Source organism: Colobus angolensis, unplaced genomic scaffold (assembly GCF_000951035.1).
Source record: "Colobus angolensis palliatus isolate OR3802 unplaced genomic scaffold, Cang.pa_1.0 Scaffold57, whole genome shotgun sequence".
Taxonomy (NCBI): domain Eukaryota; kingdom Metazoa; phylum Chordata; class Mammalia; order Primates; family Cercopithecidae; genus Colobus; species Colobus angolensis.
The window spans coordinates 11,307,172-11,332,644 of record NW_012119265.1 but is presented as its reverse complement, the minus strand read 5'-3'; the positions used below and the strand labels follow the sequence as shown (position 1 = coordinate 11,332,644).

At 37.3% G+C, this 25,473-nt stretch overlaps 1 protein-coding gene across 2 annotated transcripts in view; it reads left to right on the top strand.

Moving 5' to 3' along the window:
• Positions 1 to 25,473, top strand: part of KCNH5 (potassium channel, voltage gated eag related subfamily H, member 5) — a 364,433-nt gene that overhangs the window by 173,962 nt on the left and 164,998 nt on the right. The window lies entirely within an intron of this gene.

Here is a 25,473-nt window from a genome sequence, read left to right as displayed (position 1 = left end):
AGCAGAAATTATTACATTAGGGAAGTGCTATGGGATTTGGGGCTATACATATTTTCCTCACAGGCCCAGGTCTTTCTTCTAACAATTTTTGTTGAATTTCAACACTGTATTTATTTGTAAAACAATTAACACTGTGTATTAAACTATCTCTCTTTCATGTTATATTTTAATTGTGCTTCTCCCCTCTACTACATAATGATAAATAATGACTCTGAAACACAAAAGGATGTTTAGGTAGTGAAATCACCATCCCCTCAACACATTTTTCTTCTTACACTCATAATGGTTTAAAGCATTCATTTAATTAACTGCCTCTGCTGAACTCGAACTCCCTGAAGGCACTGGCCATGCCATTTCATCTTGTATTCCCACGGTCTGACACAGTGCGTGACACATAGGTGTTTAGAAAACATATAATGAATAAACTATGATGTTATTTTCACTGTTTGTTCATTATGTGTTTGTCCTTTAAATATTTAAAAGTTTTGTCATCAAGGTATGGCATATAGGATAATTCTCCATTAGCAAATACCTTCTCCCATCATGTAAATAAAGAACATGTTTTCCTGTAAGAATGTTTTCAGTTATAATTCTTCAATGATTATTTATGAGCCTGGTCAATAGTGAAAATTGATCCTCTTAGTTATTATATACTTACTATGTTGTCAGGATAAGGGATATCATAATGATTTTGGTTAACACATAATTGTCTTAGAGCTAAGAAGAATTTTATATGTCACATCATCCAAAGAGGAATAATTAAGATACAGAAAGGTAAAAAACTTGTTTAGTGGCATTGGTAGGTTCTGGTTTTCAGTTGTGGGTTGCTTAATTATGTTTTTTAGAAAAGTTGGTGGGATTTCAAGAATCTTTTCTGAGCATTAAGATCAAGCATAGAAATATCATAATTACTATCATTATCCAACTTATTCTTTAAGAATTTGTCTTTACTTTCATTAATTAAAGTGAAATACTTCTTTTATAGAGCCCTGGGATTTGAGATCATTGTTGTTTTTTGTACACTGGCATCCTATAAAGTTATACAACTAGTTCATAAATTGATTATGTGCTTTTGTTTGCTATGTTGTATTTAAAGCATTTAGTTTGTGTCTAATTCACTTTCATGTTGGAAGTGACATAATTATATGTTACAGAATTCAAATGAAAATTTTCTCAACTTTGAATATGCACAAATTCAAACTTAAATGTGTTCATCTTTAATATTTTCCATTTTCTGATCTTGTCATCTAACCTTCTACTCCTTTGTGGTTTGCATTTGCCTTCTAATCACTCTGAAACACAAAAGCCTGGCACATTAAAAAATATCACCTGTATACACATATCTCAAAACTGTATACATGGCAAGACTAGAGTGCTTATTTTCTTTCTTTCTTTCTTTCCTTTTTTTTTTGAGATAGAGTCTTGCTCTCTCACCCAGGCTGGAGTGCAGTGGCGCGATCTCAGCTCACTGCAACCTCCACCTCCCGGGTTCAAGCAATTCTCCTGCCTCAGCCTCCCAAGTTGATGGGACTACAGGTGCACACCGCCACACCTGGCTAATTTTTTGTATTTTAGTAGAGACAGGATTTCACTTGTTGCCCAGGCTGGTCACGAACCCCTGAGCTCAGGCAATTTGCTCACCTTGGCCTCCCAAAGTGCTGGGATCACAGATGTGAGCCAGCCATTATTTCCATTTTCAAAAATTAATTGTTGTAGTACTTTTCATTTCTAAGTCAGATGTTTGGGATGCAATTCACAGACTCAGAGAAATCCAATTTTAAATGTGGGCTATATTCATACTGAGCGTTATTAGTGCCTTCTTATAGGTACATTGTGGGTTAAATGGAATTTTTTGAGTTATTTTCAGGTTTTATTATAATTTCAATAAGAAAAATATTTTTAATGCTAACGCAGAACTTGAAGAAAACATCCCTTTCTGCAGTACTGGTGGTTCTCTAAGAGGCAAGAAGGGCTGTGGCTGACAGAGTAAATACTTCTGGGACTATTTAATCCCAGAAGTTTATAAACTTGTTATATCTCTGTGTCTGAATAAGAGAAGCAATTGGCTATGATTATATATCTAGATGTTGGGACATAGACTGGAGCAAATTGAGATCAGATATGTAAATTGGGACAAAGGACCTTTGCCTCTGTGGCTTAAAGATTCTTAACTCACACTCCTCCAACTTTCCTCTTTGTACCTATTATGAGCCACTTCTTATTATTCATTATTATTATATTATTGTAATAGTATTATTATTATTGCTGTACTACATATCTGTAGTGGAAAAAAGGACAAAAGTGTGTTAGGTGAAAAGTAAAAGTCTCCCTCCACCCTCGTCATCCCATCATTTACTAGCTTTTCAAACAGGACTGCTAAATTTTTTAGATACATCCTAGGTAATTGAATTCTCCTGAACTTGGGAATATATCTAATTCTTACCTCCACAGAGGTAATTAGTACTATTGATAGATTCTTGTGTATTCTAACATAAATTTTCTGTATCTACAAATATGTATTTCATTTAGGTGACATGAATTTCAATTTTTCTTTCTGTATATGCCATTTATAAGTCTAGTATTAATGAACACTAGATTGCCAGCATCCTGGTTTTAAAATGCCCTGGAATTTTGATCTTCTTAATTTGAATTCTATGAGCAGCAGCAGAGTTACCCTTGTTCTGAGCCTAGAAGTTGTCCCTAGTAAATCGTAATCACCTTCCATAGAGAAAAGACTTTTTTTTTTCAGGTAAAATCATTGCATTTCCTAAGGGTAAGGGACTAATTCATTTACTAATTTTCCAAACAGGACTGCTAAAATTTTTGGATACATCCTAGGTAATTGAATTCTTCTGAACTTGGGAATATATCCAATTCTTACTCAAAAAGTTGTCCTGATTGGATCAAATAGTTAAATGGACAATAAGGATGTGGGAAAAGAAAGATAACTCAGAAAGCAGGCATCTGCTATTTATCTCCCAGATTGATGAGTACAGCTCTATTAGAAGAATGAGTACTAATTAACTCATTAAACAGTTCCCACTGTGATTCCTCAGTGTAATTTTAGGCTAAGCTGATGTTTAGAGATTTGAAATCTAACTGTAGAAGCGTATCGTTGCAAGCTATTGATAAAACTTTCAGAGATATTAGAAAAATTTCTCAGGCCATAAAGTAGAAAGGAAATAATGTAAAGCTAAAAGTTTTTGTACAGAAGGTACTTAAACATTTTTTTAGCTTAGTTTTCTGAGTGCTGAGTCAGATGACCAATATGAGCTTAAAACCCCATGTTAATAGGAGCTTTGATGGCTTGGGAATTTGCATCTGTGTCCAATTCTGAAGCGTTACGTTCCTCAATTAAAATCTACCCAAGAAGCATGTTCAGCATGTAATCTAATGAGGAAACAAATTTAGTAAACTACATTAAAAAAGAAAGACAATAAAATGAATGTTCCATACCCTGTTGTAAAGCAGTTACTGTATGGATCAGCATGGTGGCCCTATTTCTCCAGGGCACATATTATGGCATCGATTAGAACCACAAAAGCATGTGGTCCCACTCCACAGTCTGCTATGCAAACCTCAGCATTGTGAAGACTGTCCAGTTATGAGTGTCACACAATCAGCACAAGTCTGGTTACTGAGTACACAGCACATTGCTTGTGACACTTGGCTAAAGTCCCTTGGTTGTGCATGTCTTGGAGCATAGAAATTACAGCATGCAGCTCAGTACTAGTTCTTTCAGTAGAGGGAATTCTTTGTTTCCTGAAAAAGATCTGCAATCTTCTCACATAATCAGGAGAAGAACGATATTGAAGGGTTTTCAGTTCTTTCTTTCTTTTTTATTTTTGAGACAAGGTAGCACTCTGTTGCCTGGGCTAGAGTACAGTGGCCTGATCCATAGCTTACTGCAGCCTTGAACATCTGGGCTCGAGCAATCTTCCAGCCTTAGCTTCCCAAGGAGCTGAGACTACTGGCACATACCACCATGCCCAGCTTGTTTATTTATTTATTTATGAAATGGGGGTTTTGCTATGTTAGCCCAGGCTGGACTCAAACTCTGGGTCTCAATGGATCCTTCCACCTCAGCCTCCCAAAGTGCTGGGATTACAGGCATTGAGCCACTGTGCCTGGGCTCAGTTTTTTCTTGAAGGCCCCACAAATGTTGTTAAATGTTTAAAATAAGTTTTCTAAGAGTGATGGACATATAGTGGACCATCAAAGTTATTTTAGGAGACAGTATATTAATCTTTTCAGGAACTAGGGCTTTGAAGGTAGAGAGTCTGATAGTGTAAGACTTTATCACTCACTAGCAGTGTGACTTTGAGAAATGATTTAATCTGAATATTCTTTTTCATCTGGGTCTGTAAAATATGGATACTTATATCAACCATACAGAGTATTGTTGTGGTTCAAAATGTTTGTTAAATGGTACCCATGACTAGTAATGTGCATAGTGATAATGAATTGTTTTCTCTTTCTCACAGCATGAGGGATTTCTACTAGAAATGAGACATTCTTATATATAGGTAAACTCGTGTCCTGGGGGTTTGCTGTATAGATTATTTCATCAACCAGGTATTAAGCCAGGTACCTATTGGTTATTTCTCCTGATCCTCTCCCTTCTCCCACCCTCCACCTTCTGGCAGCCCCAGTGTGTGTTGTTCTGTTCTCATCATTTAGTTCCCACTTATAAGTTATGTATCAGGAAAAACAATTTTAAACAAAAACAAAAAATATAATGGCTTGAGTAGGATAAAAGTTTCTTATTAAAAAAAAAAAAGAAGTGAGACATTCTTATAATGAGGGTTTATAAATGGTGAGATTTTTCCATGAAAATCCTTAAACAAGTGATGTGCATACAGTTTCTTTTTTATGTGCTGCAATATTGCTTATTTTAGAATCTAAGCTCTTGGAGGCTAAGCACCGTGTCAGGGTACCATTGACTACCTATGCCAAATATGAGTAGAAAAATGTGGTCTGTTATGTGGCCTCAACGGCCCTTAATGCATAAGCATTTTATTGAAGACTTAAAAATGTTTCCATACAATGTTGACACAAGTGATTGAAAAGTGAGCGATTTAGGTAAATCTGGCTCTTATAAAATGGCCGTAGTTTTGTAGCATTCTCTTCTCCCTCTGTGTCAATGTAGAGAAGGACTGATTCATTTATCAGTGGCTGGCTGGCACTGTGTGCGGAACCTTTGTTAGTTCCAAATTCAGTTTGGCAACAAACATACAGGACTTATTTATTTTCATCTTCTAAAAATAAGTCTGTGTTTCTGAGATCTTTTCAAATGAATAAATACTGTACTAAATTTACAGTGACTGTTCATTATTCAACAAAAGATAAAACAGTAAATATTGAGCATGGTGATTAATTTGCCACTAATCATGATAAAATTCTTCACAGTCCTCTCTTCTCTGCTCACCTACAGTCTATTTCTTCTTATTTCTTTCTCCTGTCCCCAAGAACATCTACCCATCCTTATTTTAATATCATTCTAAACATGTATGATTATATGTAGTTTCCAGAAAACAGTTGATGCTCAATAATTGTTTTTTTGGGCGAGGAGTCTCCTGGCTGCTGAGTGCCACAATATCCTAACCAGTGTGCTCAGTGACATCAAATAATTTCTCATTCCACCAGCATTTGAAAATCAATTCCTGTTTTTTACTCTTTTGCCTTGTGAAAGAAGTTTTAAAACTGAATGTTGGTTTTTCTTCTTTGAAAGACTAATACTTTTGAAATATTTTTCCTTTAAGTTTGAGAATTCACAGTGGTATATGGAATTGAGCACAGGAGTGTGCATGTGTATGTGCTTTAAAAAAGAATAGGATGTATAGCTCTAATATATAATTGCACCACTAATGAACTGTCTTTTCTAGTGCCACTGTCTATTCCATAGAAAATATAATTACCTATGTAATGGTTGCTAATAAAGAAACTGTTGCAATGCCCTTGACTGTGAATGTGTAAGTAGGAATTGGAATAAAATGTTCAGTTTAGTGTCTCCCACAAATAATCACCATCCAAAACTTCACTGAGTATATATAAATAATAGATTTCTAATACAAAAAATTAAAAGTGTGTTTTTGAAGCATATATGTATTAAACACATTGCTTGGTATGCTTAATGAAATGTTCTTTAATAAAAATATTCTTATGTAGCAGAAAGTAGATACAAAGTTCTGCTTTAATCCTGTAAATTTAAAAATTATGTAGACTGTGTTATGATTAGAAGACATGCATTACATTTGCTTTTGTATAATGAACAAATCATAATGCACAGCTATAAAAATAGACTCTGAAATTTACAAAGAAGAAACATAAATTCTGTGGAAAAAGATCAATACCTATTATAATTAGGGAAGTACAAGTTAAAATTAAATTACAAACCAAATTGGCAATAGTACAGTGAATTTTAATGCCTGATGCTAGGTAAAGAGCAGAGTCAGATAACTACATCATGCTACAGATAGGAATATAAAAATTGGCACAAGTTTTAGGGAGAGTATTCGGGAAGGTCCTTCAGGAGGCTTGAAATATGCCTAAATTACAAGATACATGACTGAGGATTTACCTTTACACTGGAAATAACCTAAATGTTCAATAATAGTTTGTGGGTTAAAGAAACCTCATTCATTTATTCATTCATTCAATAAATATTTTGTCTGTACTTAACATGTGGCAGATGATGTTGGAGTCTCTGGGTATATCCCATGGGAACAAATGATTTGTACATGATTACATAATTAGAGTATAATCACGGAGATTACATGGGACTGTTGGTCATATGGTTTAACTTTATAGGAGACTGCCCAACTATTTTGCAAAGGGATCGTACCAATTTGCATTCCTATCAGCAATGCATGAGAGTTCCAGTTGCTCTGTATTCTCTCCAACATATTCTATTATTAGTCCTTATCATTTTTACCATTCTGATTAGTATATAGTAGTATCTAAATGTGATTTTAGTTTCTATTAAACTGGTTACTAATGATTTTGATAATTGTTTTTGTTCTTATTAGTCATTAGTATACTGTTTTAATAAAGTGTGTTTTGGGGCTGACTAGTATTCTAAAATTCCTACATTGAAGTTCCCAGTATCTCAAATTCTTACATCGAAGTTCCCAGTACCTCAAAATGCAATTGTATTTGGAGACAGCATCTTCAAAGAGATAATTAATTTAAAATGAATTTATTAGGGTGAGTCCTAATCTAGTGTGACTAGTATCCTTACAATAAAAGGAAATTTGGACACAGATATAGACAGAGGGAAGTCCGTGTGAAGACATAGGGAGAAGACAGCCATCTATAGGCAAGGACAGAGGCCCCAGAAGAAACCAACCCTGCTGACATCTTAATCTTGAACTTTGAGCATCCAGCACTGTAAGAAAATGAATTAGTGTCGAAATTCCCCAGTCTGGTACTTTGTTAGAGCAGCTCTAGAAAACGAATGCAAAGGACCTTCAAACTTTTTGCTCATTTTAAATTAGGTTGCTAGTTTATTTATTGAGTTGTAAGTATTCTTTATGTAGTTCGTTTATTTTCTCATACACCGTATATATTGTGAATATTTGCCCTGCTCGCCCCAGACTGTGGTGTGAATTTTTTTCTAATGATATTTGGAAGTGGAGAAAGTTTAAATTGGCAAGAAGTCCAATTATCAATTAAAAAAATATTTTGTGCTTATGATGTTCTTTAGAGATAATTTTTACTCCAAAGTCAACAAGACTTTCTCCTATGTTTTCTTTTAGAAATTTCTAGCTTTAGTTTTACCTTCAGGTCTTTGATCTATTTCAAAAGTTTTACATATAATGTGAAGTAAAAATCAGGATTCTTTTTGTTTTACATGGAGATCCTGTTGTTCTACCTCCATTTATTGTGGACTACTGTCTTTTCTCTATTTAATTATTCACACTTCAGCAAAATCAATTGACCGAACAGGTGTGGTTCTATTTCTGGACTCTATTCTGCTTCATTGATTACATATTTACCCTTATGGCAATACCACATTGTCTTGATAAAAGTCACTATATAGTATGTGAGGTTTTGTGGATTTTATTGTCCAGGATTTATACATATTCAGTTAAATTTATCCTTAAATTTTTCCTGCTATTTGATTTTTTTAAAACGTCAGTTTTTCTAACTTTTGTTCTTAGTATATAGAAATAAAACTGGATTTTTGTTTGTTCTCTTTGTGTCTTTCTACATGACTATGTTCACTTTTATTGTTCATATTGCTTTTGATAGATTTCTTAAAGATTTTCTATTTGTGCAATCATATCCTTTCCATTTAACTATGCTTCACCTTTCTAATTGGTGTGTCTTATTCCTTTTTCCTGCATTATTGCACTGCATAAAATTTCAACAAAATATATAATAGAAGTGATGAGAGTGAGTATACATTATTTACTTTGAATCTTAGGGTAACGTCTTAAGTCTTTCACTATTAAATATGTTATCAACTATTAGTTTCTCATAGATTCCCTTTATCACTCTGAAGATATTTCCATCAATATCCATCAATATCTAGTTGTCAACACTTTTTTTGTTTTTAGACAGAGTCTCACTCCGTTACCCAGTCTGGAGTGCAGTGGCACCATCTTGGCTCACTGCAACTTCTACCTCCCAGTTTCAAGCAATTCTCCCGTCTTAGCCTCCTAAGTAGCTGGGATTACAGGCACATGCCACCATGCCTGGCTAATTTTTGTATTTTTAGTAGAGACGGGGTTTCACTATCCTGACCAGGCTGTTCTCAAACTCCTGACCTCATTTTTTGCCCGCCTCGGCCTCCCAAAGTGCTGGGATTACAGGTGTGTGCCATAGCACCAGGTCAACATTTCTTAAAGGAAGGCAATAAAACCTAATCAACAACATAACATTGACAATTTCTAACACCAGGCTGATCTTAATCTCCTGACCTCGTGATCCACCTGCCTTGGCCTCCCAAAGTACTATGATTCCAGGCAGGAGCCACCGTGCCCAGCCACATGCATGTATCTTTATAATAGAATGATTTATGTTTCTTTGGGTGTATACCCAGGAATGGGATTGATGGGTCACATGGTATTTCTTGATCTTTGAGGAATCGCCACTGTCTTCCACAATGGTTGAACTAATTTATATTCCCACCAACAGTGTAAAAGTGTTTCTATTTCTCCTTGCCAGCATCTGTTGTTTCTTGACTTTTTAGTAATCGACATTCTGACTGGTGTGAGATGGTATCTCATTGTGGTTTTGGTTTGCATTTCTCTAATGATCAGTGATGTTGAGCTTTTTTACATATGTTCATTTGCAGCATAAATGTCTTCTTTTGAGAAGTGTCTGTTTGTTTCCTTTGCCCACTTTTTGATGAGGTTGTTTTCTCCTGTAATTTTTTTTTCCTGTAAATGAGGTTGTTTAAGTTCCTGTCAATATTATGAGCCATTTTTAAGAAACACACATTTATACACAAGATGCTACATTCCTTTTATTATGAGTTTCCTTGTGAAGTTAAAATCTTCTGTAGTAGTAAACAGATATGCAAAGTGTCCCACAAAAACCTCACTTCTTCGGGAATGAAAGTCCAGGATGTAAACTTCAGTCCATGTTCAGTTCTTTCTTCTGTGGAAGGATATGGTTACTCGTTTTAAATATAAATTATTTTTATCATTAGCCTCAGGAGTTTCAGGTCTCCTGCATGCTTAAGAGTTAGTGAGTATTGAGACCCCCAAATATGATGTCATCTTGCAAGCCCGGGATCATAATTAAAAATAGCAAAATGAGACCCAGATCAGTCCTTGAAGGACAGACCATCAATTGAGCCATGCATTCACAGACATCACTTTATGTCTATCAGCAGCAGACTGGTGACAGTCACCCCTCAAGGCTTGTAGATTCTAAGGGCTGCTATCATTTCTTGTTATTTCTAGACCACTTTGATCCTTTCCTTTGGGGAAAAATATTGAGGAGGATTTTTGGGCATGTGTAATAAACAGATGGGGAATTGTATTATTTTCTTCTATGAATCTTTGCAGATAAGTAAAAAAATAATTGTTTGATTTCTTAAATGCCTTCAAACTCTATATAATTCAAAGCATTAGATAATTTACAATTATACATCCCCTATGTAACGTCTGTGATCTAGCCAGTAGGGCAATTCATTTTTATTCAGTGCCCAAGTGGGTATAATATATTGTCACATGCTTGAATCTGATTTATATATTGTTCTTATTTTCAGATAAAACATATGAATTTGTCTGCCTAATACCTGAAACAATTACAAAAATCACTTCTTTCACTCAGGAGCCACATTCTAGGCCTATACATTGGTAACAATGTAAAGAGGTGTCCTTCAGTGCTTCATGTATCCTCTATTTTTAAATTATCATTAGTTTGAAACTGTCATTCCTTTTTTTCGTAGCTTAAAACAAATTAATTTTTACACTTGAAGGTATATAATATGCCAAATCAGAAATTTACATTTTACCATTTTCTTTCTCTTCCTTCTCTTCTTTTTTCTCTCATTTCCGCTGCCATCTCACCATACTCCAAGGTCCTCATCTATTTGTCACTACCTCTGTCAGCTAGTAGAATGCAAGTTCCTAGAACTTTTCTGCATGTCAACATCACAAATTTCTCTTCATTCAATGTCCTTATACAGTGTGCACTGAGCTAAGAGTAGGATTTTTTTTTCTTTTTTTTAAAACGGAGTCTTGCTCTGTCACCCAGGCTGGAGTGCAGTGGCATGACATCTGCTCACTGCAACCTCTGCCTCCCAGGTTCAAGCGATTCTCCTGCCTTCACCTTCTGAGTAGCTGGGACTACAGGCACATGCCACCACGCCCAGCTGCTTTTTTTTTGGTATTTTTAGTAGAGATGAGATTTCATCGTGTTAGCTAGAATGGTCTTGATCTCCTCACCTTGTGATCCACCCGCCTTGGCCTCCCAAAGTCCTGAGATTACAGGCAAGAGTAGAAATTTAAAGATAAATTGTATCTTCCTTCATTTCTGTTACTATTTGGCATAGATATTTCAATGTAATGCTTTAATTCTTGCTCCTTAACATTTGCCAGAACCATCTTTAGGGAAAATGTTGAATTAGGTATCATAGAGTTTTTTTTGTTTTTTTTTTTTTTTAAATAATACAATAGAGTGATTAAAACCACCAGCATTGGGCATGGACTGAGACTATTTGTTCATCGCTGTGTTATCTATGTATCTGACACATAGTAGAAACCAAATGAATATTTGTTGAATCAATGGATGAATGACCAGGAAATGAAATTGTGAAAGAATCAAAGAAGAATTTTTTTCTTTTCAATAAGCAGGAAGAAGCTTGTATATGCTTAACTGCTGATTAGAAAGTTCCCATTGAAGGGAGAAACTTACTATTCAAAAGGGAGAAGGACGAGAGAGATGATAACCTAGGATTTCTTAGAAAAAGAAATTTAATGGGATCAGAGTATTGGATTCACTGACCTTAGGGATGCCACTGAACACAAACAATGACTCAGTCTGAAGTTTTCATGCAAATTACCTATTCTTCCTGATTCTGATTAGTCTGCTTCTGACATATGTAGGTAGAGCCACCCTAAACCAATCCTTGCCTACAATACTGCTTGTAGAGCCCATCTCTTAAACACTGATGCACATGGAAGCATATGTGTACTTCCACATCCTTTGTTTATGTCCTTGTCCCCCTTTTCTCACATATCATAACAAGCTATAATAATGCAGATTTTCTTGCCAAATGCTTAGGACTTTCTATTCATTTCAATGCCTCATTCCCCAGAACCAACACAGCTAATGTGTGGTAGTGTAAGAACTAAAGCCTATGTTTCCAACCCAACTGTATTGTTTAGATATATCTCTAAATGAACTGTAAATGAGACGTTTCCTTGTTTTCACAAGGAGAGATTTTTTATCTCATATTAATGGAGAAGTGATTGAACTGTCTTTTAATTGACGTAACTTAATACAAATTTTAGCTGTCATGATGTTGGAGCCACACCAAACAACTTTAGCAAATACTTGGAAATTGCTCCTCCAGGAAGCTTTTCTTAAGCCCCAGGATTGGGTTCGGTGCCCCTTCAGTGAGTTCTTCTTATAGCACCCTATGTAGCGTTTGTGACACTGAACAGAAATTGTTTAACTGGTTACTATTAACTATAGTTTCCCTGGGGATAGATGCGATCTTTTATACCATTGTATTTTAGCCTCTCACAAAGAGTCTGGTACACAGATGATAATCAATATTGAGTAATACCCAATAAGCCAATCAAAAAGTCTGAAGACAAGAGCTTGACATGTTTGACTTTTCATTTTCTTCGCAAGTGGATGTTCAATTGCAGTGAAAACAGTTTTCACCGATATGTTATATAAACAGAGAGAGCCTATTTTAAGATCTTATGGCTAATGGGAACAATTTTAAAGTGTTTATGAAGAGGCAGTTTTAGACGATGATTCAAAACACAGGATTTGGGGTTGGAATACCTGGGTTGGAATCTTGACTTCGTAACCTACTAGCAGTTTGACCTTGAACAAACAACCTATCCTCTTTGCCTTTAGTTTCATCATCTCTAAACTAGAAATAATAGACCTATGCCAGAGAGTTTTCTTAAGGTTAAGTGAGTTTATAAAAGTTATGTATAATAATGACTGCACATGTATTATTATTAAATTGTGGGCATAATAAGAATATTTTCCAAAATACTTTGTATTAAAACTATGCCTTATATTTTCCAGTGGTTACAGGCTTCCATACATTGCTTTTATTTTACATCTGAAGGCTAGAAAATAACCATATTTATAAATAGAATAAAACTTAGACTTTCTTAAGTAAAAGAAATTATTATTATTTTTATGTGTGTGATCTACCACTACTAAGAGGACTTGACTTTCCCTCTGTGCCATGCCATTAGGACATGACTACTTTGGACACATAAGCTTCTAATCAAATGATTCATTACTACTCACATTTACATATGAGAGCTTTATTCTTCAGATGAAGAAGTCACAACATTTATATAGCAAGTAAAATATCCATTTTTAGGAGAAATTCTTTACATGCAATGGCTCCAAGCAGTCAAAAAAAAAATAATCACCGTTACTTTATGAAATGCCTGAGAATATTTACAGAAGTGTTTCCATTTATGTGTGCCAGAGAAACCAATGGAGGCTAATTTGTATGTAACTTGTCCTAAGCAGATGTGACACTGAGTATTTGATTCATTGGCCAAAATGCTAAGGTTGTTGAAAGTCTTGTAAAGAAAAGAAATTTACTTACATCCTGAATTTCAGCTACAAAATGTCTCTTTTGCAGTGACTGTAGCATAAACTAGAAGTAGCCATGGACCTAGAAACTATATATGTATTCAGTTGGTGCAAAAGTAGTCATGGTTTTGCTGTTAAAAGTAATGGCATTGCGTTTAAGTCTTTAATCAGTCTTGAGTTAATTTTTGTTTAAGGTATAAGGAAGGGATCCTGTTTCAGTTTTCTGCATATGGCTAGCCAGTTTTCTCAACAGCATTTATTAAATAGGGAATCCTTTCCCCATTGCTTGTTTTTGTCAGGTTTGTCAAAGATCAGATAGTTGTAGATGTGTGGCGTTATTTCTGAGGCCTCTGTTCTGTTCTCTTCTGTTGGTCTATATATCTGTTTTGGTACCAGTACCATGCTGTTTTGGTTACTGTAGCCTTGTAGTATAGTTAGAAGTCAGGTAGTATGATGCCTCCAAGACCTAAAGCCATAAAAACCCTAGAAGAAAACCTAGGAAATACCGTTAAGGACATAGGCATGGATAAAGAATTCATGACTGAAACACCAAAAGCAATGGCAACAAAAGCCAGCATTGACAAATGGGATCTATGTAAACTAAAGAGCTTCTGCACAGCAAAAGAAACTACCACCAGAGTGAACAGGCAACCTACAGAACGGGAGAAAATTTTTGCAATCTATCCATCTGACAAAGGGTTAATATCCAGAATCTACAAAGAACTTAAATTTACAAGAAAAAAACAACCCCATCAAAAAGTGGGCAAAGGATATGAACTGACACTTCTCAAAAGAAGACACTTATACATCCAACAAACATGAAAAAAAGCTCATCATCACTGGTCGTTAGAGAAATGTAAATCAAAATCACAACGAGATACCATCTCATGCCAGTTAGAATGGTGATCATTGAAAAGTCAGGAAACAACAGATGCTGGAGAGGATGTGGAGAAATAGGAACGCTTTTACACTGTTGGTGGGAGTGTAAATTAGTTCAACCATTGTGGAAGACAGTGTGGTGATTTCTCAAGGATCTAGAACCAGAAATACCATTTGACCCAGCAATGCCATTACTGGGTACAGGCCCAAAGGATTATAAATCATTCTGCTATAAAGACACATGCACACGTATGTTTATTGCAGCACTGTTCACAATAACAAACACTTAGAACCAACCCAAGTGCCCATCAATGATAGACTGGATAAAGAAAATGTGGTACATATACAGCATGGAATACTATGCAGCCACAAAAAAGGATGAGTTCATGTCCTTTGCAGGGACATGGATGAAGCTGGAAACTATCATTCTCAGCAAAATAACACAGGAACAGAAAACCAAACACTGCATGTTCTCACTCATAAGTAGGAGTTCAGCAATGAGGACACATGGACACAGGGAGCGGAACGTCACACACTAGGGCCTGTCAGGGGGTGGGAGGCTAGGGGAGGGATAGCATGTAGATAATGGGTTGATGGGTGCAGCAAATCACCATGGCACGTGTGTACCTGTGTAACAAACCTGCACGTTCAGCACATATGTCCCAGAACTTAATGTATAATAAAAATAAGTTAAAATTTTTTAAAAGCACGATGTGGTAATGGCTCAGAAATGGAATGATCATGAGACCATAAAGAAAATCCAGAAATAGACCAAAGATAAATATGAATTAAATTTAAAAAAGTAATGGCAAAAACAGCAATTACTTTGGCACTAACCTAATAGGTTTGCATCTCTTGTTACCTACCTCGTTACCTACTTGCCATTTGGCCTATTGCCTTGGAGAATTTATGAATTGAGTAACATTGTTGAATGTCTGCAGCATGTCAGACACTGTAGTAGAGACCTGAGGGCACAGGGGAGGAATCCCACTGGGACTGGGGAAGTTCCTGGTGGGAAGAATGTGGAAGGCTTGAGTAAATCCTCAGGGAAGCTGCAAGATAGACTAGTTCCCACATGACATCAGATAAAGTGCCTTGTAGGCATAGAGGGTCAGGATTTCCCCCCTCACTCAATGATTAATTTGTCCATTCTGCCTTGATTGCACCAAGCCCTGGGAATATTATATTGAATTTGACAGAGAAGAGCCGAATCTCAAAGAGTTTACTTTCTGGAGAGAGTGTCAGGTTATATAGACAACAAGCAGATTCACAATACAATGTTAGGTAGGGGTAAGTGTTGTGAAGAAAAATAAAGCAGGTTATGCGTATGGCATAAGGGGGACCTGAATGAAGTTAAGGAGGGAACCATGTAAGCATGTTGTGTGTGTCAGGAGCAGAAAATGCATAGCTCCTGCAGCAGGAGGGTGCTGAGTGGGCACAGGCATCCATGGGGCCAGTGCCTGGTGGGGAGGGAGAGAAGGGTAGAGATGAATTTGGAGATGAAGATTGTGCAGCCTTTGGTTTTATTCTATTTGTGATAAGAGCCCCTGGAAACTTTTCAGCAGGTCAGTGACATGATCTGATGTTATTTTAAAGTAATGTACTAGCTGTTGTGTTGAGAATAAATTGCAAAGATCAAAATAAATTAGGAGGCTACTGCAGTGGTACAGGGAAGAGATGGGTTAAGCATGGATGGTAGCTGTGGATGTAGTTAAGAATTGGTCATAATTATGATTTTTTGGAAAAACATTAGCAAATGTTAAAAGAACTGCATAGTGAATAAGAAGCCAGTGGTTGAATGTTTGTGGAGCTTGCATTTTGGGGTGTGAAGTGTCAGGAGATGAAGGTAGAGATTAAACCTGTGGGTGTTAGGAAGCCATTGTAGGAGATTCAGAAGGGGAGTGACATGAGCAGATTTGTATTTTAGCCAATCCACCTGACTGCACTGAACCTTGGTGTGGCAGAGGCTATTTTTACTTATCACATATCTGTGTGCTTCTCTACCTTTTCCAGCCTCCCATGCTGTGGGTTAGGGTCACATGACTGGGCTCTGCCAGTGAGAGGCAGAAGGAAGTGTTCTGTGTGGCCCTGTAATCCTCTCTTCTTTGCTGATAACATGGGGAGATGAGTAAGTTGCAGGTGGAAGTAAGCTGGATCCCATTTGGGGCATCACTCCTGGGTACATGGTAGATCCACATCTACCCTGTAGAACTATAAGTGAGTTGGTTATTGTTAAACTACTGAGTTTCAGGAGGCTTTGTTTCCCTAGGAAACCTTAGTATTACTTAGTTCTTACTATCAGGACATGATTGTTTGCAAGAATATTAGTTAGGAGGCTGTTGCAGTAATTTCGCTGAGAGAGGAGTGCCTAGACCATGGCAGTGGTAATGTGGATGAGGAGAAGTGACCAATTTCTCATCTGTAAATGGAAAGGAATGCTCCTCCCATATTTGTCAGAAGGATTAACTGGGAACTTGAAAGCACCTGTAAAGTGAAAGCTGGGAAGCTTAGCTGGCGTATTTCTTCTTCTTCATAGTGTTAATGACAGCTGTCAGCCTCGGTCATGCAACCTCTTCATGTAAATGTTCAGTTTTAACCTACCGTCAGGTTATGTAGTACCTGACAGGAGCCCTGAAGATCTTTTTCATCACATGCTTATTATAGTTGACATTTCTGCCACAGTGATGTGCCCAGTGAAATGAACTTGATATGGCTTTATTCCATACATGTCAAGCCTTGGCTGTAATGATTTATTGAAAAGGTGAACATTTGGTACCAAGTGTTGCTAGAAAAGAATAAAACTTAGTAATGTGGTAGACAGAGAAGAAATTCAGTAATATATCTTGCAGTCTTTCATAGGATACAGTGTTTCATGGGGTACACAGTCTTGAAAATTAGAAAGGTGAGAATAATTTTATCAAATCAAAACTTACACTCCTTGAAATCTATTAAACCAGTACTATTTTTGTGAATCTTGCAGGTTTTTATTGATTCCATTCATCATAAGCAATTAACTAAGGTTACTTTTTGGCCAGTTTCTAATGAATAGGCCAAAGATAGAAATATTCTGTAGACAGAATACTCAAAGTTTCTCCAAATCCCAGTTCCTAGGAAGTACAAGTAGAGTGATATATTCTGCTTTTTAAGTTTCCAGATGATGGCGTTTTCCTCTCTTCATATATCATCACATGGATTTGTTCTTCTCGTTAGATGATGATGATGATTGTCAATTACATGATAATCAATTGGTGATTGCTCTTTAAAAGATCCAATTTTGTTTTACACAGGATGAGATATTGTCTTTAAAATAAGTCAGTGAAATATCCCATCATATATAAAATAACTTGCAGTGCTTGCTTACCAACAATTAACTTTACATCAGTTAATCTATTGCTCTAAGTAATGCACAAGGTAGCTCTAGGAAATACACAATTCATCAAAAATATGGTTTCTTGCCTTCAATACATTTGCACTTTATGTAGGGCAGTTAAAAGTACACAACTGAAGGGATTTGAAAAGAATTAGAAAGGAACCAGTCGACATAACGGAAGAGAGTACAGACTGAATATGCAGAGTGCCGAGATAGCGCAGACAGCTCCCAGGCCCTCCAGGTCTGCAAGAATGTAACTGTGTTCGAGTCCTCTGACTTAAGTTTAGTCTCTCTGTCCTGTGATTCTTCCTCAGGTCTTATTGCTTTACTTATTTCTCTCTTCATCTGCTATACCTGCGTGATTCCAGATTCTCTTCATTTCTTTCCTCATAGAGATAGTGACCAATCTGGTGGCTTGTTTACCTGTCTTCAGTCTCTTTCCCACTCCAGTCCAACTTGTCTAAAACTGCAACCTTTTTTTTTTTTTAATAGCATTTTACCCTTATTCACCAGACACTGACTTAAGACTGAATTAAAGAATTCCACTTTAAGACCCACAGAACATAGTGGCAGGGAATACAGAGAGTCTGTGTCTAAACCCAACAAGTGTTGTAAAGAAAACAGCAAGCCCTGCCAACTCATGTAGATTGTCCTTCTCCTTGCTCTCTGTCGCTACCTAGGTTATTTTTTGGTGAAATTCAAGTTGGGCCTTACCACCTAGCACTCCTACTCTTGCTTTTCCTGTAGGTAGGCATGACCTTTCATGGCTAGCTCCATCTTTTTGTCAGTCTGTGACACTGGTTGGTGTAGTAAACACCTGTTTTTAGATGTGCTAAAATAGGCTCCTCTGCTGAGGCCTGTATTTGCCTCCTGGGATTGTGGCAACAGCCTCTCATGTGCCCCAGTGCCAGCACCTGCTCATTCCTGCCTACTGCAGGGATTGTACAACAGTTTTCCGTGGCGATCTGCAAAATATTCATAGGTTTTTAATGAACAAAAAAAAGGTTCCCAAAACCAACAAGCATGAAAAATGGTATCTTACTGCAAGGCCTCTCAGAGCTTTTGATATGCTAATATGCATTGTGACATGCTAGTGTGAATTGGGACTCTCCAAGAGGAAGAATTAATATGCAACATTAATGAAACTTATTTGATCCAGAAACTACTTTTTAGAGAAACATCTGTTAGCATCACAGAGAATTATAGTGTTCCAAGAGAGTACAGTTTGCAAATTTTGGACTGCTCCATCAAATAAAATTTCTTCCACCTTGACCAACTCATCTTTTCTTCTCTGGGCATACTTGGTTCAGGTCAGTCATATACTTTGCAAAACTCACTATCCATTTTAAAGCCTCAGATCAGCTTAGTCTGTGTACAGTCCCAGCAAGAGAAGAAAACAGTGGTTTCAGGTTCTAGAGCTGTGTTTTTATACTTTATGTTCATTCAGATGAATGTAAAAACCAATTTGGAGAAAAGTGATATTCTCCAAATTAGGAATTGACCTAATTGCTCTTTACAGAGATTTTTCTACTTTCTGAAAAATATATATACTTTCCTGAAAAAATGTAAATACCTATTCTTTATCTAAAAATTATTCAGGGTTATTGTAAAATAATCAATTAATACAGAAAAGTCTTTAAACTTTTTTTTAAAAAATTTGCTTCTTTAAAACAAAAGAACCCCACAAATCGTATTGCCCAAAAGTAACAACTGTTAACATTTTGTAAGCATCCCCTCAGTTATGTTTCTAGGAATTCTGCCTCTTGGTCATGTATGGATGGCATTATAACAGAATAGAAGTAAGGAGAACAATTAGGAAACCATTGTGGTAACCTATGGGATGATAAGACCATATTTTGGAATGTAAATAGAAAGGAGGCCGTGAGTATAAGAAGTACTCTTATTCCCAAGAGGTGCCCATAAATCATTCACCCCCACTTTTAGATACATATAAAAAAGTATACATACAAATTAAGTAAATTTTTAGACAAAAATATGCCATTAATCTTTTCAGATCTATGCCTAGAGATCCCCATCATTGTCTTAATGGCTGCCTGGTTTACAACTGCATTAATATGCCAACATTTGTGTCACCTAATCTTCATTTTGGAACATTTTACTGTTTTTCTTATATAACATATAAAATTTCAGTGAACATTTTTGTGTATTCTTTTTATAATACCATAGTATAGTCTCTAAGAAATGAAATAATTGCACTAAATGGTAAACCTATTTAAACTTTTAATCTATACTTGGTAGAGGCATCTCTTCTTGATTAATTTCTGAGGAAGTCTTTATACACTATGGTTTATAATATATTTTTCATAAACTGCCAAGTTTCAACAATTGATGTTCCCAGGTTTTAATATTCTTGGAAGAGAATAGGAGATAATTTTTACCTTGTGATTAGCCATAGCCTTGTGATTTCACCCCTCTTAATGGTTTTTTTGTCTTCCATCTCTTCAGACTGGCACGTCAGAGCACTTTAAAAGTATGCTCAGTTATATTTAAACTGGGATGGTTGTTGTGCACTTGCTGTTTACTTTGCTACACAAGGAGAATATTTTAAGTTTAATTCCATTTATATTTTTGATGTAAATATAGCATAGTTTTGTGTCCAGAACTATTCTGTCAATTATAGAGAGAGGTAAGGACTTCATCAGATTTATAGAAGATATGTCAACTCACGTTAAAGACTATAAAGCAAGATGTATGATGAATATTTTAAAGAGTGGTATGTTGATAGGTTCTGTAGAAGAATAGAAGGAAACATTTCTTGACCTGAGATAACCAGAAGAGGTTTCATGAAGAAAATGATAGGCCCTGAAGAGTGTCTTAGGAAGGATGGAGCGAAAGGGAGGGCTTTCATGGGAGAAAGATGCATCAGTTGTTTATTGGTGTCTAAGAAATGACTCCAAAGTGACCTAAAACCACGCCCATTCATCATTTCTCATGATCCCCTGGGTTGACTGAGCAATTGGTTCTTCTGCTCATTTTGCTTGGGTTTCCTCAGGCAGCTACATTTAGCTGATGCGTTAGTTGGGAGCTGGGTTCAGCTGGGACCACTAGAATAACTAGACTTCACTATTCTTGCTCTCTTGTTGTTCCCCATACAACCCAGACTTCTTCAGGGTGATGATTTCAAGGCAGCATCCCAAGAGAGTAAAGGCAAAAGTTTCAAGTCTTCTGAAGTTTCAAACTTCTAGCTCTGGAAATTGCATAATCTCATCTCTGCCACATCCTATTGGTCAAAGGAATTTACAAAGCTAGGGAAGACTTAAGGAAATAGATTCCATCTTTTAGTGGGAGAAGCAGGAATATCTCACCACAAAGGGATTTGCATACCAAGAGAGGAAACATTTGTGGTAATATTTTTAAATCTACCACAAGGGAACTGTATGAACAAAGATTTAGAAGCAAAAATGAATTGTTTTGAGAGTCAGCCGGAAGACACGTTATGATGTGATTTCTCAGAAGATATGAGAAGCTCCTGGCTATTCCATAGGGATCATTCTCAGGACCCTGAACTGTTTAGGTTATTGGCAGTGCCGGCCACTTCAGTCTTTGGATCTTGGGTCAATCTCACTTGTATTTTAACAGAAAAATTCAATATTATTTTAAGTATTATACTAAGGCTTCCATATTTAAGTAAGCATAATAGTAACACTAATTTTATAGATAAATAGAAAAAGTGATGTAAGTTATATTCTGTATTTTTTGCTTCCTTTACATGCTGGTGCTTATGATTGGAAAAATGGCTTGCAGGTATCACCATGGAAAAGCAAAGATTCCTGGGTCATTCAAATGTGTATCTAGTATGAAATAAACAGAGAAGAGCCATAAACAAAAGAAATTCAGTTTTTCATCATAGTGAGAGAGAATTCATTGTATTTTCTTATTCCTGTTTTTTTTTCTTCTGTAGCTGATAAAGCTAGACTTATAAATAGGTAAGGTAATCTTTGCATTTCATAAATTCAAGGTCATAGGAAAATCTCTGTATCGAAATAATGGATTGCTACAGTAGCTGAACTCTTATCATTGTAGTTTTCTTATTTTGTGTTTTAAAGTTGTTTCTTTAAAGACACAATCTAAGAATTTACAAATATCCTGAAAGATACAACTCATGCTATTATCAATCATCAGATCACATCATAATTATACTGTGTGTGTGTGTGTGTGTGTGTGTGTGTGAATGGAGATGGTAGAGGGGGAAATGTGACTTTTCCCAACTTAACATAGAAAAAAATAGAAACAAAATAGAAGTGACAAAGGCATGTGTCATCAGCTACATAACTTGTGAAATATGTTATACTTTCAGTTGTTCCTTGAATCTATAAAAATAGCAATTTTCCAGCCTGGGAACCATAGCAAGACCCTGTCTGTACAAAAAAATGAGCCGGGTGTGGTGGCACATGTCTGTGATCCCAGCTACTCTGGAAGCTAAAGTGGGAGGATTGCTTGAGCCTGGGAGGTCAAGGCTGCAGTGAGCCATGATTGCATCACTGCACTCTAACCTGGGTGACAGAGTGAGACTCTGTCTCAAAAAAAAAAAAAAAAAAAGAAAAAATCAAGTTTTAGAGATAGAAAAGAAAAGCAAACAAAAATTTCAGTGGCAAAATAAGTCAGTCCTACTATCTTTTCCAAGTTGATGTTCTGCTCCTTGAGAACATAAAGTTGTGTGTTTGTGCTGACCCTTGTCCAGCTTTGCGTCTCTTAATACAAACCTATCTGATTTCTCCTTAGTCATTTGTATTCAGCTGAGGTTTTAGTCTTTGTAACCATAGATTTTGAAAAATCATGTCACAAAAAGGATTTCATTTTCCTTCTGGGAACCTCTGAGTGGCTGTGCATCATCAGCAGTCTCTGGCTATGCTCCTTGAAAACCTCCCTCACTTTCCTCCTTTCTCTGCTTCTTTCCAGGCTGGGTTTAAAATTTCTGAGAAACATGGAGAAGTGACCAGTGTTCCCAGGCTGGCATAGATAGCATTCCACTAATTTGAGATGTAGCTCAGTGCCTAAGACAGCTCCCCTCCAGGGAATCTTTTAGTGACTAAGTTAGCCTTTGTATTAGATGGGCTACTGCACCAACTAGGAGGGTGTGATGCCTTAAGCAATGGGGTAGGTCCTGTGACAAGGGGGCTTAGAGTGGTGGTAGGCAAGCAAGAAGTTGGGAAGAGATGGGCACTAAGAGGCAACTGGGAGCTTCTAAAGATAACATGGAGTTTTACTCTCTGGTTGTCTATGGTGGCCTGACAGTTGCTACATTTAGGAACTATTGTTTTATCCATAATAAATGAGTCTGAAATGGTGAGTTCAGTATTCACTGAACATCTATATTCCTATTTCAGAGGGATTTTTCTGTATTGCTCAGCTAGCTTTTATCAAAGTTACAGAAAGCATATGTAGCTGTGTAAGCAAGGCAAGTGTACTAATTATATTAGAAGCTAAATGAGTTTTGCTGGATTAGAGAGAATAAAGAAAATGAATTTACTTAGTGACCCAGCAGATCCAATAGTGCCTGAGGTGTCAGTGGCAGATAGGGATGCTGTTTGGAGCCTTGGGCAGGCCCCCATAGGTGAATCACAGTGGAGGCCTCTAGGATTTTGGAGCAAGGCCCTGCCGTCTTCTGCAGATAACCGCTCTCCTTTTGAGAGACAGCTCTTGGCCTATTGTTACTGGGCTTTGGGGGGAACTGAACATTTGACTATGGGTCATCAAGTCACTATGCAACCTGAACTCCCTATCATGAACTGGGTGCTTTCTGACCCATCTGGCCATAGAGTGGGTCATGCATAGCCATTCCCTCATCAAATGGAAGTGATATATATGTGATCCGACTTGAGCAGGTCTTGAAGGCATAAGTAAGTTACACGAGGAAGTTGCTCAAATCCCCATGGTCTCCACTCCTGCCACCCTGCCCTCTCTCCCGCAGCCTGCCCCAATGGCCTCATGGGGAGTTCCCTATGATCAGTTGACAGAGGAAGAGAAGACGAAGGCCTGATTCACGATGGTTCTGCACGATATGCAGGTATCACTGGAATGTGGACCACTGCAACACTACAGCCCCTTTCTAGAACCTCCCTGAAGGACAGCAGTGAAGGGAAATCTTCCCAGTGGGTAGAACTTCAAGCAGTGTACCTGGTTGTGCACTTTGCTTGGAAGGGGAAATGGCCAGATGTGCAATTATATACTGATTCATGGGCTGTAGCCAGTGGTTTGGCTGGATGATCAGGGATTTGGAAGGAGCATGTTTGGAAAATTGCTGACAAAGAAATTTGGGGAAGAGGTATATGGATGGACTTCTTTGAGTGGTCAAAAACTGTGAAGATATTTGTATCTCATGGGAGTGCTCAGCAACAGGTGACCTCAGCAGAAGAAGACTTTAATAATCAAGTGGATAGGATGACTTTTTGTGGACACCACTTGGCCTCTTTCCCCAGCCACCTCTGCCATCGCCCAGTGGGCCGATGAACAAAGTGGCCACAGTGGCAGGGATGGAGGTTACGTATGGGCTCAGCAACATGGACTTCCACTCACCAAGGCTGACCTGGCTATGGCCACTGCTGACTGCCCAATTTGCCAGCAACAGAGACCAACACTGAGCCCTTGATATGGCACCATTACTCTGGGTGATCAGCCCGCTATCTGGTGGCAGGTTGATTATATTGGACCTCTTCCATCATGGAAAGGGCAGAGGTTTGTCCTCACTGGAATAGATATTTACTGGTTATGGGTTTGCCTATCCTGCATGCAATGCTTCTGCCAAGACTACTATTCGTGGACTCATGGAATGCCTTATCCACCATGATGGTATTCCATATAGCACTCACTTTACAGCTAAAGAAGTGTAGCAGTGGGTTCATGTTCATGGAATTCACTGGTCTTACCATGTTTCCCATCATCCTGAATCAGCTGAATTGATAGAATGGTGGAATGGTCTTTTGAAGTCAGAATTACAATGCCAACTAGGTGACAATACTTTGCAGGTCTTGGCTGGAATAAGTGACAATACTTTGCAGGTCTTGGCCAGAGTTCTCTAGAAGGCCCCGTATGCTCTGAATCAGCATCCAATATATGGTACTGTTTCTCCCATAGCCAAGATTCATGGGTCTAGTAATTAAGGGGTGGAAGTGGAAGTGGCACCACACACCATCACCCCTAGTGATCCTCTAGCAAAATTTTCACTTCCTGTTCCTTTAATATTATGTTCTGCTGACCTAGAAGTCTTAGTTCCAGAGGGAGGAACCAGGAGACACAATAACGATTCCATTAAACTGGAAGTTAAGATTGCCACCTGGACACTTTGGGCGCTTCCTACCTTTAAGTCAACAGGCTAAGAAGGTAGATACAGTGTTGGCTGGGGTGATTGACCCAGACTTTCAAGATGAAATTAGTTTACTGCTCCCCAGTGGAGGTAAGGAAGAGTATGCATGGAATACAGGAGATCCGTTAGGGTGTCACTTAGTATTACCATGCCCTGTGGTTAAGGTCAATGGGAAACTACAACAACCCAATCCAGGCAGGACTACAAATGACCCAGATCCTTCAGGAATGCAGGGTTGGGTCACTCCACCAGGAAAAAATATACGACCTGCTGAAGTGCTTGCTGAAGGCAAAGGGAATACAGAATGGGTAGTAGAAGGTAGTCATCAATGCCAGCTACTACTGTGTGACCAGCTGCAGAAACGAGGAATGTAATTGTCATCAGTATTTCCTCCTTCTTTTGTTAAAAACATGTTTGCGCACGTATATACTTGTACTAAGAAAATGTCTTCATTTTATTTCCTTTTTTTTCCTTTTTTCTTTTAAAAAAATTTTTTTTAATTATTATACTTTAAGTTCTAGGGTACATGTGCACAACGTTTTGTTACATATGTATACATGTGCCATGTTGGTGTGCTGCACCCATTAACTCGTCATTTACATTAGGTATATCTCCTAATGCTATCCCTCCCCCATCCCCCCTC